The sequence below is a fragment of the Thunnus albacares genome, chromosome 15 (genome assembly GCF_914725855.1).
Source record: "Thunnus albacares chromosome 15, fThuAlb1.1, whole genome shotgun sequence".
NCBI classification, from domain to species: Eukaryota; Metazoa; Chordata; class Actinopteri; order Scombriformes; family Scombridae; genus Thunnus; species Thunnus albacares.
Window position 1 is genome coordinate 25,074,072 of NC_058120.1, and position 12,770 is coordinate 25,086,841.

General features: G+C 40.3%; 1 protein-coding gene across 1 annotated transcript in view; it reads right to left on the reverse strand.

Moving 5' to 3' along the window:
- Nucleotides 1–12,770, reverse strand: part of atrn (attractin) — a 146,137-nt gene that overhangs the window by 131,173 nt on the left and 2,194 nt on the right. The window lies entirely within an intron of this gene.

Below are 12,770 nucleotides of genomic sequence, written 5' to 3' on the forward strand. Positions count from 1 at the left end.
GAAAAAAATAAACAAAAATGAAAGACTGACAAGCAGCTGTTACACAAAAAATATACAAAAAAAATACAATCTGACTGTGAAGATAAAGTGACGAACAGACAACGGTAACGATGGTGACGATGGTGACGATGGTGACGGTCAACAGAAAATATCAGAGCTCTACCCTCCCTCTAACTCCCTTTGTCCAAAACTCCCACCATCACCTAAGTGACCAGGTTAAATAATAATAGGAAACCACACCCATGTGTCAGGCAACGTAAGTGACGCAATACATGATGTCCAAGTCAATATATAAACAGAAGTAACGACATATTTTAACTCCTACAAATATCATGTGAATACATCTGGGTTTATCAGACAAAACAAGCAACTTATATAAACATGTCACCTTGTGCGCTGAGCATTTTTTTACATTTCTTGATATTTTAACAGATGAATCAGTTATGAAAATAACTGATTAATCCAGCTCTGACTGCCATTTAGTTATTTTCAGTCACATCATTTAAAGTTTTGCTCCGTTCAACTTTCACTCCATCGATACCGACATCTGTTTCATGTCCATTTCATGAAATTATCTAGAACTTTTAAAAATAATGAATAAAAACATTCAGGTTAGCGGTTAGATTTTTTTTATAAGAACACTGTAATACTTGCAATGACACCGTAGAAATGATTACACACAATCTTTTTACACAAGAGCCACCAGTCAGCAGAGCAGAGAGGTGAATGTAAACACTAACTTCCGCTACTTAACTTTTTAAAGTTCATGCAGCTCAGTGGTTGAGCAAGCAGCAAAAAAAAAAAAAGGGACAGCTAAGACGCTGAGAATGATTAAACCTCACAGCAAATTATTATCCGAGGGCCGACACCGTGACAGACGACCGCAAATACTGTAATAGTACAGTAAGGCGCCCGGTCTCTGTTATTGCCTGATCAATTCCAGCTTGATGACACAGCAGGCAGAGAGAGGAGCTGAATTACACAGGGGGACACTTAGATGCAGTCAGAGATTGTATCATTACCGATGTAGGTCTCAGGGTGCAATGACTTCGCTAACACACCCAGTCACAGTCCTAGTTCCAAAACAGTCTCTCAGCACCGTTTCAGACCAAAGTCTACTGAGAAAGAGAACAGACACTCCTCCCTGGTTCAGCTGCTGCTGCCAGTTTGACCGAGCACAGCGAACAACTAATCCCTGTGCTGCAATGAAAATAAACACCAAAAATAACAGGTTTTTTTATGCAGAAAGCTACATAAAAGCTGCATTTTCACTAAATAACTGGTTTGTCTCAACTTAATGTGGGTGAATTTGAAGTCAAAGGCTGCTTTTATGCAGGACTCATGCACCATCAACTCACTTTTTAGCATACAACATGTGAAATATATTCTTTTTAATTAATCCCCCAAAAACTTGTAGGGAGATCCCTGTTGTGTATTGCATAACTAAGTTTTTATTTGCTTCTAAGAACCAAATGTGCAGCAACTTCTGGTTATTGAAAACTTTATTCTGCTCCCAGAGCTGCCGAGGTGCAGGCCAATAGCTGCAGCTGCGTGGGCCGGGCAGCTCAGGGTCCAAGGACAAGGGTGTTGTTGAGTGAACAACAACAACTTTACAGGCCAGACGTATGACACTATATCGCAACAATGCTCTTGTGCCTTCTCTGCAGCATTTATCAGCTTTGAGTCAGTATATAATCTGTAATAGATCACCCACCATAATAGATAACAAGGGAACTCAACTGACCACATGAAATATTTCTCATGACAGCAAAGTCTCCCTCAGAGTTTCAATTTTCACAACCACACACGAAGCTTTTCCTGAACATTTTGCGGGCTCTGTGCTGTGAGTGTGTTTTTAAGAGAGTGGTTTCACCTAGCTCTTTTCACGTGGCAGGTCTCAGCGGTTAGCTAACAAGTACACCAAACACTGTAATTACACATCTCTCACTGCTAATACAGCCGGGGGCCTGCAGGGACTCCCAACTCTCTCGGCTAGCAGACAAACAGAGCTCCCTCAGAGGGCGAGAGGCTCCAGATTCTCCTTAAGCCGACACACCACCACCCTCTTTAAACATAGCCTGACTCCGTCTTCTGCTAGTTCAGCACTTTCTTGGATGCACTGAACATATTGTACTACTGCTCCGCTACCGCTGCAAAAATCCAGCTGAAACACAAGTGAGATGATCAAATAATATTTTAATATGATCCTAGAGTTAATGTTTTTATTTGCAGTGATCACTAAAAACCATTTAAAGAGTAAGTTCACCCAGTTTATGTGTAGAATTGGGTGGGTGTTGCCAAACTAACAACTAATGGGGATCCAAAATATCTCTTCTCACGCACCACTAGTGGTGTCTAGCAATGCAAATCATTTCTATCCCCACCTGAGACATTTACTTTTATCTAAAACCAAAGGGGGACAAAGCAGAATTTCCTTTGTAGCACTTAAAACAATGAAAACTGACGTTTAAGAAACGAAATAGCGACGAATCTGTCTAGACAGAGTGTCTGAGTTACTATGGATCACTATGGTAGTTCCACTGCAAACTTCACAATGAGGTCTGTGGATTATCCAGAGTAGTTCAGACATAATTCCTGGAAAGATGAGTTGCCAGTTTGTTTTACAAAACGTCATTTTATAAATTCCTTTCCCATGAATTATATTGGGTTGAAAGCTGTAATGTCTGGGAGAGATTTCTCCAAACCTGGGCCAATAAAACTAGACCTTTAAAGCAATGCACACTCATCATGGACTTACAGTAACAAAAACAGGAACTAACTTACTAAGGAAACAAACTTCCCCCAAACATAACAACTGCAAAAAAATAAAGGAAACACTTAAGAATACTGACGTGACTTTCGGGGAGTAGATTGGATGCTGTTCCTTCACAACACATTCTGGATTAAGTCTCAAATATTAGATGCATTCACTCGTGTAATGTGATCTTTTCAGTGACCAAAGAATAGTGGTGTAACAGATCGTAGTTGATCCGTACGGATCGCCCCCCAACGGTTCGGTAAGCATGTAAATGGCGGATTAATTGCAAAATTTAATATATCATTTAAGACAAAGTAAACAAACTGCTGTAAGTACAAGTCGTGGACGGCGCGTCGCTAACAGGGATTTTGCAGAGCAACGACCAAACTAGCATCTAACGGGTCCGAAGTGACATCTGCAGGTACATTTACCTGCTGTTTAACGTTAGCGGTGCACTTTTCCTCTGTTCAACAAGCTAAACTGCAGGACAAGACATGTGTTCGTGTTTGTAAGTTATCATCAAGTTTTGACGACGAGGACACTGTCGCTGTTTCATTCACCATCATGTTTAAAAGAGGAAGGTATCAGGCCTCATAATGCAATTTAATTTAACAATTGAGCATTAAATATTTTATATATTATGTCTTGAATATTGTTTTCATTTAAGAACATCAGCAAAAGTTCCTTGCTGTAAGTGGGGTTTTTGTGGGGGGGGGGGGGGGGGGGGGGGGGGGTTTGCTGATCCGATCCGTGACTCAAATTCGTGATACAATCCGAATTGTGAGTTTTGTGATCCGTTGCACTCCTACTAAAGAAGAAGAAGATGTCAACAACATCAATACGTGTCTTCTACAGAACTGATGTTGGTCTGTAATCAGCTCAACAACTACCAGTGAAAACTGTTTTTTTTCACCCAGTGTAGTTGAAGTGTGTTGCTCCTTGAACTGTAATACAAATTGAAAACTGAGTAGTAAATGTGATTAAAATTCAAGTGGGTGTAACATTTTGGTGCAAATCAGTTGGACAGTTCAATTTGGGCCATAAAGTTATTTTTTTTAAAAGACGGAAGTCTTTTGTGGAAATCAAGTTGTTGTTGAGTTTATAGACAATCCCATCAAGCACCATGGAGATAAAGTCATTTACAACAATAAGGCAATAGTAATCGTTTTAACGACACCCTTCATGTTATTATGATAAAGCATACAAAGGGCACAGCAATCTGTGCCTGAAACCTACTTGGAACCAAAATAGGAACTGAAAAAAAGACAATATCAGTGCTTTTGCATGTTTCAGGACATACTTTATGTTCCTAACAACTGTTTCCTACCCTGAGCTTTGAACAAATGCAGATGCTTTACTTTTCAATCATAAATTAAAGACAATTCATTTCAGTCATAAATTAAAACAGATTTTAAATTCTTCTTAAAATCGATTTTTCTCCCTCCTCCAGTTTTTCAATAAATGATGGATGAATCATCACAGTGGACATTTACTTTCCTTTATTCTATTGTCAAAGATATGTTGTCATCGTGTGGGAAGTTGAAAGCAGAGACTGTTTAAAAAAGAAACTCTTTCTCGGTGGTGTAAACTGGGATCATCCAAGATTTTATGCGTTGTCCGTCTCATGACAATTTGATTTCATATCATACCATAAAATACAGGAAGCCGATGTTTTCTTGGACGTGGTGAGTTGATGTAAAAACACAGTCTGGCTTAAATATGGCCAATAATACTGTAAAGTGCATGTGATTTGTAGTCTGCAAACACATAAAAACTATAAAAAAGTATGGTCCTTTAACCCCTGAGCAACACTGCAGCACCTAAATTAGAAGAATCTAAGGCAAAAAGAGGTAATTTCAGTGCTTATGTACAACTACTTCTTTAAAAAGACACTTTGAACACAAAGCGGCAAGTAAAGAGTATGCGAGGAGGTGCCTGGGCTTCGTTATTAGACGCACATCAATACGAACAGAGCCTTGCATCCACAGTGACAGTGACGTCCAACGACAGCTCATGCAAACAGTATGCATGCAGCAGAGCCAAGTGGTCTGCAAATGGCAAAGTGGCGCAGCATGAAAGCAGAACAAACACGATTCCTCATTCAAAAGGCGACAACAGTCCTGCACAGGCTTGCTAGGGATGGAAAAAAAAAAAAAGCATGCTCAGACAGAGAGTAAATGCTACAGAATGTCTGGGTAGACATATAAAAAAAAGCTGCTGATATCAGACTTTAAATCAATCACACAATATCTGGGAGAAAATTACACTTTTGCTGCGATGTTATAGACCCATGCAATTCAGGCTAGGGGACAAAATCTGATAATTTCACATGATTTTGCATGAGGAAGCAGAGGCCTTATATCTTGATTAAAGGTTAACAAGGTGAAAGGTAAAAACATTTCTAGGGATATTGTGATACTTCTTTTTTTGCATAATCAGGAGTTGCTCCTGAGCAGTTTGGGGTCCAGTGTGGTTCACAACATATGCACTCAAAAAACTCCAAACTTTGAGACGCTGAATAAAAGTTTCCTGAGTTAAAGATCCACCAGATGTTGCAGCTGACAATAAATATGCTTCCTTGTTAACGTTGCCATAACAAAACCTTCATGAGATACACTGATATGAAGTTACTCAGCAGCAGCGATGGAGGAGCAGAGCTGAGGACTGAACGTGGCTGGTAACAAACAAACAAAAATGCTGTGTAGCCAAAACATTTTAGAAGCTGAAAGTCCTTGATACGGTGTATAAATGATAAGCGGTGGCTATTGTTGGGCCTCGATACAAGGTGTCCTGCACGCAGTCATAGAGCCTGACTGAGGCCTGATAAAGAAACGGCACCGAGTTGAACAAAACGAGCCCAAAATGGACTTCAACTCCCATCATGCTTTGCTCAACTCACACCCAGGTGTGAAATCCAGCAGAATCGAACTCTCGGTTTCCATTGAACGAGATCCGCTGGAATGCACGTGGATTCCCCCTCCCCGGCCGTGACGCCACTGAGAGTATAAACACCTGAGATGGTCTCCGAAATGCGCTTCCAACTGTTCCCACACCTACAAGGAAGGACCCCCGTACGTACGTTAAACTGTAACTAGTCCACACAATCTCAACCTCGCTGGATGAGTGGAGATTTTCTTTACATTCAAACGAGCACATCACTGGATCCAAAGAAGAAGACCGCTGTGCAACCCAGCGCTCCTACATTTCCTGCAGGCCCTGTTAATAACTGCTAATGTTAATAAACTCTGTTGTGCATTTAAAGAGAAGTTTCCTGTGTTTGCACACATAGTGTGATAACAGGTTGGTGACGGGGTCAGTGCTCTAATTCAAACCGTCACTGTTCATCCTGTAATGTTAATATGTCTCAGATGTTGACATTTCTTGGATGAACAGCCCTTCCTGAGATGACATTCACTGTTTGGTTATCGGTCCCTGACCTCAGGTTAGTGCCGCATGATTATTAATTCATATTAATCATTATATTTACATTTTATATGTACATTGTGTGCACAAATCCTCTCTTTTATCTGCTTTAAAATGCATCCCATCTCCACTGAGACCCTGCAGACTCACCTTTGTTTGCCCAAACACTAAATTCTGCTCTTTTATAATTTGCATCACAAACATGCCGAGTGGAATAAACTGACATCATGTTACAAGATTTTTGTCTATTGCTACTCAGACTTTTTACACTGTCATTTCGGCCACCATAACCTTTCTGTCCATCCAGTATCTTCCAGTAAAACATCCTGAACCCCCTTTATGGCTCGGGGTGCCAGTGAAAGGGACACATTTCTCTGCCTTTGCATCAGTAAGCTGAAAAAAAAGAATAAAATCAGAACTACAGCAGTGGACCCCATTAGTCTCTGCAGAGGGCTGGAAGGCTGGTCACTCAGCAGAGCTTGTAGTAAAGTGAGGTCAGTCTTCAAACAGGTTCCCGCAGAGCGCCTTAGGATGGATGCGGACTAATATGCAGACTACACAGGAGATGACAGCAAAGGCCCTACACAGCAGAGAGTGGTGAAACTAAAAATATCACAAGCGAAGTTGATCTCAGGCCAACACAAACATATCAGCACTACACCAGCGGATGGGACATTGTTTAAAATGTTGGTGATAAGATATCTACACCGTAGTGAGGACTCGAGATCTCAACTGATCCGAACTACAGAAAACACTTCATAAATTTAGAGCTGCGACGATTAGTCAATTAATTGATCATCAGAAAATTAATCAGCACCTATTTAGATAATCATTTTTTAACATGTCTGGTACCAGAGATGTGACTATTTTCTCTTTTCTTCATTCATTTCACCATTTTCTGACATCTTATAGACCAGACAACTAGTCAATTAATCAAAAAAAAGAGACAGATTAATCGCTAATTACGAGAATCATTAGTTGCAGCCCTAATTAGATGAATAAATTAATTGACTGACAGAAAATTAAAAATGTATCCTGTGAAGATTTTGACCACTAGTGGTAAGAGTGGGTTCCTGGTTTATTTGTATCTTGTGCACATAAATGGGGGGGGGGGGGGGGGGGGGGGGGGGTGCAGCACACGCATGAGGACATGACCGACATGATAAACATTCCTGACATTTTCACACTATTTCACTGATTGGCAGTTGGTGGTTGTAACGCACCAACAAACATAATGATGCACTAGCAAAAGTCAGCAAAGACGAACAACGTTCCTCCTCTTTGGTGCAATTCTGTTGATGTGCAGAGGAAACTAACTTCAGGCTGCAGTGGATGGTAATTCACAAAATTCTAACCAATTATACTATTTTACCAGCTAATTACATGTTAAGAAAGGGACAGGACCTCCTAATTATGGCAGGTTATTGACACAGTGGATGGCGGTATTGAAATGTTTACATTAGACTGGTGTGAGGATTATTATGTTTATTTCACAACTGGTTATATTCATGCATACTGTAAATCAGTTTAAAGATGAGCAGGAAATGCAGTCATTAGCTGGCACAGAGTTCCACATTAATTACATTAGAAATTGAGGGAGTTAGAGTTGGTGTCTGGACATGAACATGCGTCAGAGGCTTACACTGGCTCTAAGTAGCATGGATAAGGCATTTATTCACTACAACGTCCCACTGCGAAAAGAAAAAAAATGGCCCATAAGTCCGATATCAATAAAAAAACCAAACTGTCTACGCAAAAGCTCTATCTCATGCTAATAAAAAAATATAGTTGCATGTCTTTGGAACTCTTTGTGCCAAGAAGCATAAAGCTGGCTTTTGTTGCCATAATCTGATCAGAGCATGAAAATCCACTACAGTTCAGCCTTATGGCAACACTGATCAAAATTACGAGCAATGGTTATGGCTATAGGTTATAATAACCAAATAAAAATAGCTTTACCAAAACATAAAGCAATTCTATTACTGACATATTGCTGTTTTTGCCTTCTCAGGATGAAAAAATGAGCAGTTCAACAGCTCTGATACTGCAGTAAAAAGGGATGTTTTCCGATGTTTCCCCCAGACCAACTTCCAGCAGCTGAAGTGCATTTTATATCCAAGTGAGACTGAGCCATTAACCTTGAACAAACTATGGTTTTACTGCTCTACATCTAGAACTGGAGCTGTAAATGTATTTAATAAGATCCCTTAACCCTAATTCCGAGAAACATATTTTAAAAATAATTGTGATTAGCGATATTATCCCGATAATCATCAAAATATGCTTAAAACTCTCCAAATGAATCAGGAAATCAATAGGACTGTATGTTAGTATATTATTAGGATATTCACAATTATCCCGATAATGGAAATTCATCACGATTAAATCATCTGGAGCGTTTTTATCCTAATATAACATTAAATCTTATGTCCTTCTATCTCTAAGCTCTAGTGGTATCTGTCCATGCAGAGAGTTTAGTTTATGAGGTTTTGAGAAATCCATCTCTGCTTCCACCACAGTTCAGTAGATGTGAATGGAATTCAATTTGTGGTGTTCAAAAAAATGACCAAAAAAAAAAAAAATCAGCTGCAAAATTTCTTTGTAGAAACCGGTGCCTCTGAGGAACTACTGTCTATCCAAGAACTGTCATGTTTCAGTGCTGTGATAACCACAAACAATACTCGACTTGGATCCACTGAGCTGGGATGGAAGCAGAAATCCCACAGATGGATGTATCTCAAACCCTAGAAAAACAAAACCAATGCCATGTGCAAGGCTCGATATCACTAGAAGCTGGAAAGTATTTTTTTTTGTGTTATTCTTATTAAAAGGGGGCCTATTATTCATTTCCAGCTCTGTGTTTTTATTCTGGGACTCTGTTAGAGTAGTTTTGCATGATCCACAGTTCAAAAAACTCCTTATTTATCTTACAGGGCCCTTTATGCAGCCCCTCAGTTCAACCTCTATCTGAAACAGGCCATTTTAGCTCCTGTCTCTTTAAGGCCCCCCTCCCAATTAGCTGATTGAAATTGATTGTTCTGATTAGCTAGCTTCAGGAAGTCTGCTGAGGAGCAGCTGATCAGTGTTGTGTTAAGTTACTGCTGATGAAAACCACATTTTTCTTGCTTTCACTTCTTCATATCAAAAGCTTTTAAATGACTAAATAACGGGAGACTTTTATTGGGAAGAATTTATAGGAAAAGAAATGTGTTCATCACCAAATTAGCGGAGCTTCGTAAACAGTGCTAAAAACCAGTCAACACAACAAGATATGGAGAAATTTAGAGCCATTTGTTCAGCGGATCGGTTAGAAATAATGCAGGGAGGAACAGTACAAGCAGAAACAGCCACAGTGCTGATGATGTTTGATGAAAAGCTTCGGACTGCATTTTCTGCAAACGTGCACACCTTCAACAGGTAAAAGACTTATTTTACTTCGCAGTGCTGCGTAATGGAAAAACACTCACAGCGTGCCTGCCAGCTTGACTTGTGCTCCCGGCGTGGCTCTGTGCGACTACCTCCGAAACATAATGTTAGTGGAGCGGAGCAGTGACCTCCAGCGCTAACAAATGAGAGCAGCTGACCGAAACACACCGCAGCACTCGTTGGTACGCTGTGCTTGTCGAGCAGATGACCATATGAAGAAATCCATCATGAGGTGATGTCAGCTCGTGTTGAAAGTGGAAAAAAAAAACCATTGGAAACCAAACGTTCAGAGCAGTCTGAAGCCGGTGCTTTCTGCTCACAGGGATTACTTTTTCACTTAACTTTGGCCACTTTTAATATCAACATCCAACATTGTAACATTATATATATATATGACAAAGAAAATGAGGAAAAGTATAATAGGTGCCCTTTAATATTATGACATTGATTTCAACCACACTGTATCTTCTGTGATCTAATTATAAGAGACATAAGTGAGTCAATGCCACACTCACTGAGCTGCACAGAAACACAACTTTAAAATACCCTCTGATGAAAAAGATGATGGTAGCTTGATGCCATAAAACAACAACAAAAAAAAAAACAACATACTGCCTCGTCTTTGTTCCCTCCTTCATGTTGGTTTTGGCCCTCATGGCTAGTCGAGACTCCATCTTGGCACGACCCTGCCACAGAAAGCTGCTTTTTACCAGCATTCACCCAGCCTTGTATGGCAGCATTGTCTGTATGCTAAACACTGCCTCAGACCGCAAGCTCTCCCCGAAAAAACTATCAGTCCTTTCACTGCATTAAACAAAACAACACGGCCCTGATTCCAGGCAAATTTGGGATCATAGAACAGAAAGTTTACCGTTCGATTTGAAGATCTGATGTGGTGAGGTAGCTACAACATCACTGATGCCCTACTGTGACACAGAGCTGCTGGCGTTGGAGCCAATAAACATTCAAATCAGCGTCCTGCTATGTTTAATAGTGAGTTTCAGGGTCAAACTATCACTCCTCTATCAGACAACCAGCATCACAACTTCTCTGACAGCACTGACAGAGGAGAGGACCGGGCACTGTTTCTCCACTTTTCAACACGACAGAGTTTTAGAAAAGAGAGGCAGACAATTAAATTCTGGTCTGCTGCTTTTAAAAGTGATTGGCAGAGAAGACAAACTCACCGGTCACGGACAGAACTGAAGTTCAACTTCAGCTTTAATAATCCCCACAGGGACACGCATCCTCTGTATCTAGCCCAGTGGGCAGTGCTAAAGAAGTGTCCAGTAACTAACCCGAGCTCTATGGGTCAGTGCCTCAGTCAAGCGCAACAGCTGTATTATGCTTAATAGTTAATATGTATATGCTGGAGGACCTGCAGGAAACCAATGCAAGTCAGGCTGCGACTAACAAGTATTTTCATTGAGCACCTCTGTGCATCCTGACTAAATTAATTGGCCAAGTAGGCTACTTTTTAAAACTGTGAAAATGTCCGTAACAACTTTTCAGAGGCAAAAAATTACATCTCAAATTTGGTTGTTTTGACTGAACAGCAATACAAAACCCAAAGATATTCTATTCTACAGTTATATGAACCACAGAAAAAAAAAATTTTTCCACATTATTGCTTGATAAATGAGTTAAATGATTAATCAGAAAAATTGACCAATCGATTTATACAATGCGTGCAAGCACAGAGAGAACACTCCAGTTAGAGGTGAATCAATTAGTCAATCTTGCAAAAAATTAATTAGCAGCATTTCTTGCAGAATATTTTGGGGGGGATTTTTGCCGTAAAAGGTTTGTACACAGTAGAAAAAGCAGACAGGAAACATGGGATGAATGAGAGAAGAAGACAACATGCAACAAAGGTCACAGGTCAGCAGTCCTGCAGGTATGTGTCTTAAGACCGATAAATCACTTGTGTTAAGTAATTTGTCCAACAGCAAAACAAAAAAGATAAGTGATTAGACACCTCGGGCTCTTTGAACATGTGATTTGTCCTATATGACAACTTAATTACTCAACAATTAGTCAGAAAAAAATCATTTAAGATCAATACATAATGAGAGATACATAATAATCATTGGTTTCAGCCCTGAGGCTCCTCTTCACTTTGCACTCAGGTTTTTCTTGCTAACAACTGAGCCAAAATGTTACCCAAGATGCAGCTGGTAGCCAGCGTTGATTTCCCACAGTGATGGACTGTTTTAATTGACACTCGAGTGCAACGGGTTCCCAGTTTTTAAACCACAACCAAGACGAGCTATTTCATCCAGAGAGCACTTAACTCTGCCATTCTGAAACATTAGAAGCTCAGCAGCAATTCAGCCTCCATTTTACCTGCTCACATTTGCTCAGCAATTGGCTGTGCTAATGTGCAAATAGTTCAAGCTTCCCCTTTTCCTTGACGACGACCGATTTCCGAGGGTGCAGGACACCGCAGGCCTCCTGCCGGCTGTGCTTTACGACCTAGCGGGTTGGCACTGAGCTGAGGCGGCATGACACCGAGTATCAAATTAAAAAACAGGACAAAACGCTCTGAATCTCCTAAAAAAAAAAAAAAAAAAAAACATTTGGCCGAGGCTTTGCTTGAGGGCACACCCTGATGGACACGTTTTAGCAGCACGACATGCTAGCTCATCACAATGCTGGGACAAGAAAAAGAGGAAACAGCAGAGATTTAAACATTACTATTAGAGCTCAAATTTGACTCAACCAAACCAAGGAAAATTAATTTGGGGAAAAAAATAAGTTGTTTTCTAATTAAATACTTGTTAAGGTTATCTTGGCAGGATGTGCAGAGAGGCACAATTCCGTCGCCAATAGTGTAATCATCATTGATTTTATCTAAATGAAGCTGTCATCGAGTGCTGCAGGACCGTTTTCTTCACCAGAGCATCACTAAGACAAACTCTAATGTGAAGTGACAATTTAATGAGGACAGAGAACAAGATGTGGAGCGCCGATTGTATGAATATTCTTGTTAATTGATGTTCGACACCTTTCGATTGCACGCAGAACATAAAGTTACAAAGTACAGCGTGTTTATGATCAGTATCCTGTGTTTACGTGGCGGGTGAGAGCTGACACAGAAGCCAAGCGTGGATGTGGTCAGAAAAGGAGGGTGAGTGGGAACGGATGTGTTATTGGTTTTGTC